At 34.4% G+C, this 5,000-nt stretch overlaps 1 protein-coding gene across 1 annotated transcript in view; it reads left to right on the top strand.

Moving 5' to 3' along the window:
• The window catches only part of LOC135224418 (nephrin-like), a 383,929-nt gene extending 379,217 nt beyond the window's left edge, over positions 1-4,712 (top strand). Inside the window, 1 exon segment of the mRNA XM_064263402.1 lies at positions 709-4,712. The gene's annotated coding sequence lies outside the window, so the exon portion shown is untranslated.
• The last annotated feature ends 288 nt before the right edge of the window (positions 4,713-5,000 follow it).

Genomic DNA, 5,000 nt, shown 5'->3' with positions numbered 1-5,000 from the left:
TGAACTCTCTTTCGAGACAGACAGAGAATTTCCAGCCCTGTGATTGGCTTATCAACAGCCACCAATCAGGAGCGTCATAAGGGACTGGCCTAGCTAGACATCAGCTGTACGGTTGATGTGAATCTACTGTAGTCCAAAATGCATAGGTTCGAATCCAGGTCAGGGGAGGTGCAATTGAAATGTAAGAATCCATTTGGTGTCAGCTATTTACATAACTTGGTGAAATCGAAGTCAAAGTCGATTTCACTATGAAAGCATAAACGCATCATGTAAAATTGGCGACATACCATCAGACATTCACTATACTAAAGACTCTTACGACTATAATGATACTTGCTAGGAAAGTTATTGGTGTTTGTGTGTAAATAAATAAATAATTAATAAATAAATAAATAAATAAATATATATATATATATATATATATATATATATATATATATATATATATATATATATATATATATATATATATATATATATATATAATGACATGACATACGCACAAAATATACTTAAATCTGTACATATACACACACACACACAGACACACACACAGACACACACACACATATATATATATATATATATATATATATATATATATATATATATATAAAGCAGATGTTCCCCTATCACTATTGCATATACTATTTTTTCCATTCCAGTAAAGCTTTACCTAATTACAAATTTTTGATCTTTCTCCCGCAGGGCGAAGCTGCAAATGTTTTGCAAACCAGTGCTGGAAAGAAAAAAAAAGAAAAAAAGACAGAATGAAAGTGACGCTTCTTGTCAGATAGGGAAGGCGTCTGTCTGTCTCATGTCAGCGGCTCACCTGTAGTAGAAGCAGGTTTTATTGACTTAAGGAGGAGGAACCATGGACGCCATCGTCTCGTATAGCGTTTTATAAGGTCTCTAATGAAGCTGTGATGATGATGATGAAGGATCAAGCAACTGTTCTGCTCAAGTGATGCGTGACAGTAATAAAAAAAAAGAGGGAGAGGAAAAAAGGATCGAATAGTGGTGTGTCGAGTAACAATTTGAATTTGACCTGGTGTAACGGATACTCAAATCTGAAACAGTTAGTGCTACTCTAGTGCGCATGCGTGGGTGCATTTACTGTACTCTTTATTTTCATTATCCTTTCTATTAAAGTGGAGTGAAGGATATGGGTTTAAGAATTGTGTGATGATGGATATGATCTCAGAAGTGATTTATTTTACCTTCTTTTTTTTAAGTGAATAAAAAGGGGGCTTAAGAATTCTGTGATGGATTTGATCTTAGAAGTCAAAGTTAGTCAGTGATTTCTTTCCTTTCTACATTGAAATGCAATAATTGAAGAATGCAGTTTGGATAAGGGAATGAACAGTGAAGAAAAGGTTCATTCACGCAATATGAAACTGAATCAAACGGAACCTTTACCGCAGAGCCATTTCTAAGTGGAAAAGTGAACTAGTAGAAATAAAAAGGCCAGGTCTTGGCCTTTTCACGACACTGAAACGTTAGAGAGCCGTTTTTTCTATCATTTTCAAATTCGAACGAATGTTTCACCTTAGACAAGTTGTGATGTTTGTATGTAAAAGCCCACGTCCCATGAACTCCTGGGTATAATAGAAACGAGTTCATGGCAAGTAACGGTCTTTTGATCCACTGTGTGGAAGTGTATCGTTAGATAACCGTTAATATGTCTTGGTATATAAATATATATATGCTGGGACGTAGATGTATTCCGGAGAATGAAGCAGATTTCATTTAATTGACTTGGTAAGCAAGTCTACCACTGTTATTTCCTCTGGGGCCATGTTGGAATTTGTGATCACACACTACTCTCATTCGAGATCCTGCACCGACGAAGCTTTGTACATTTCTCGCCTTTGTAAACGATTTGTTTTTCGATGAAGTTTTTGCTCTTCGTAATCAGTGTACATATGGACGAAAGAGGTACATAAATGGATGAACGAACTAAATAAGGACTTTATAACTATACTTCTCTGGTGAAGAGAATACTGTCAAATATCTGTGGTATATGAGAGAATGACTGATCGTCGTCATTCCGTAAGTCCCGTTTTATTTTATATATAATATAATTTTGTAAATATAAACTTAAACGAAAATGATTTTTTCATATCGAAATGATCTTATACTACTTTATTAATAACAAATAATATTAACGACTTCCTTGTTGAAACTGGTTGTTTTGTTTATATGACTCTGACTTGTGTATCATTTCCTTATTATCAATATAGACTGCTGCCTACATCGTGGCAAATGGCTATTGTAACCAACCTAATATGCTATCAATATTCTACAAATGAGTCATTATTGACCACTGCATTTTCCATTCTCGAATCATTTATTTCATACGTTGTCAATTCATGAAATATTCCATCCAGAAGTCATAGGTTATGGTTCTGCTTTCTGCCGATATTTCATCATCAAACTGGTCCTTTCATTTGCCATTTTCCCAACAGCTTAGGGGAAATATGTTCGCTGTTGCTGTGTGTTGTACTTTTGTAATCATGTACCAATCAATCAATCAATCAATCAATCGTCGTTTACGAGGACAAAATTATCCATTACAGTGTTTGGAATTTTTTATATATGATATATAATGCTCGTTTTACCTTATTAAGCTGTCTGTTCTTGACTGCCACATGATTTATTTCTAAACATAAATGTCATTTATTCTCTATTTACACAAAAATAATTATCAAGTCAAAAGGAGGACAAGACGAAATGAATAACATTTAACTCAAGAATATAGGCGACACGAGAAGATTTAATTTTTCTCTCTTAGTGCTGTCTTCGGGATTGACTACTTTCAAAGCCCCCCCACATAAACCACAATAGACAATCACACACACAAGTAGTAAATAAACATTTGCCGCTTTATGATTTCCTGAAGGTATTTTCAGCTGCAAGTTAATTAAATCCTGTTGCTGTGTTCAAACGTATCTTGTAAATATTAATTGGGTTATTTTCCAAGCGAGAGTAGACTGTTCTGAACGTCCAATACTGCTTTAATTCATACGATTAGTTTTCCTGCATTTTTTAAATATTATTTTCAAACTTGTAAATGCCACTATTGAGAAATTAATCTTAATACGGAAGTTACGAACAATTTCACAGCTTTGTGCACAAACAATATACACAATGAATAACGAGTTTTTGCTTTTGAGAAATAATTGAGTCTTTACGTATCTCGTGTATTTGTCATGTTAAATCGGTTTCAAGTTTTTATTACGCATTAATGTTCACAATCAGAACCAGTGAATGAGACATGAAAAGTCAACAACAATCTATATGAATGACTGAATTTCATTCGAATGAGTTTTCTGGGGAGATTGTAGGTTTACAATGGACATCAACAAAAGTGTTGAGAGAGAAGTAAATGGAAATTAATTAGCTATGTCTGTTTATTAATGCCGTAGCCGCTAAGACGATTCTACGTACAGTATTCATTTCTCCTTTACCTCTCCATCTCTGTATTATGAATGAGGTTCGTATACCTGGTGTATGTTCCAACTCAGTATACATGCATATATATACTTCGCCATACTTTTACATAACTTAGTAGGATGAAGGAAACGTTTCTACCTGAAGCATTCCACTATCTTGTTATTATTACTCGTTAAATGAAAACTCTAATCTAATCTAGTCATTTTTAGTGTGTCGTCGAACTCCTTTGTATGATCATTCGGAATGATTATTATTTTCTTCTTTATTTTTGTTTTTTTATCTCATTCCATTCCTCTGTTAGTTTCTTGTTCCAGCTGTTTGCTTGACTGAATAACTACTTAAAACTCATTTACCATTATTTACTCATTGCTCATATTTGGTATTCTATAACGTACCATTTGCCAATAATTGAAAATACTTAATATTATGAGAAAAGTGTCTCAACGGCTACGAGAAAAAGTCGAAAGTAATGAAGACAAGGGGACATGTATTAAGAGCTCCCCAAAATCTTTTGCTCAACTGAGAAGGAATGGCGATGGGAAGAGATACTCACCTTGCTTGATGACCACATGCGATCATAGAAAATAGCTTTAACAATATTCACCTCTAAACGAAAAAGGTGACACACGCCTTTGCCTACCCTGTGTTCTCGTTATGACAAAAAGTTCCTTAGATATGAATGCCTTTTGTGTCATAATGCATTTTCGTTTTTGCATTTCACTTGCGTTTATCACTGTGTATTTAAATCTGAGACAGTTTTACGAGAGCAGTCATCTGTAAGCAAGAAGTTCTTACAGATTCTGCATTCTTTGTTTGACTTGCATCTGCGTCCAAGGTAAAATTAAAAAATTTAAAGATATACGATTTTTTTTCTAAACTGAAGAAAGAGAAATACACATGAAACGGGGTAAGATAAAGAGAAATGCCAAGCAGAAATTAAAAAAAAAAAAAAGACACTGGCGTACCCTTACTGATTAGAAGGGGGGTCATAAATCCTATGTTTACTCCCTGTAATAAAGATAGGTGTGTGAATGTTTTATATTACCTTGTACGTAAAGATAAAATAAAAAAAACCATTTGTTTATCGTGATGTTGAACTCAAGATTAAATGTGATCCAAAACTAAGTGACTTGTTTCACGTTTGACATTTGCATGGGTGTAAGTGGTCGGTCTTCTTTTTTTAGGGCCGACTCTTTGTACAGTACAAATTTGATGGCGTTGGCAGAAGCCTTTATTTGTAATAAAGGATGAAACAAAAAAATTGTCTAGTCTCATTTAACCTATACTCTTTGATACATAACAATATGGAGTACAAAGCAGCTGGCATATCTTGTCTTTTATTGAAGACACCTTCATTTTAGAAACTACAGAAGGATTCGGTCGATGATAATTTTGCGTCTCTCAATGTAACTGGCAACTGCTTTGAATCTCCTCCGAACGATGTGCCAGGTAAATTATCTTATGTAACGAAATGTGAAATTTACTACGTCTCTCCAGGGTCACTTAGACCTGGCAAAGTGGCAAGCGGACAATTTCGACTCCAT

This window comes from Macrobrachium nipponense, chromosome 12, assembly GCF_015104395.2.
Source record: "Macrobrachium nipponense isolate FS-2020 chromosome 12, ASM1510439v2, whole genome shotgun sequence".
Taxonomy (NCBI): Eukaryota; Metazoa; Arthropoda; class Malacostraca; order Decapoda; family Palaemonidae; genus Macrobrachium; species Macrobrachium nipponense.
This window is presented reverse-complemented; position numbering and strand designations above follow the sequence as displayed.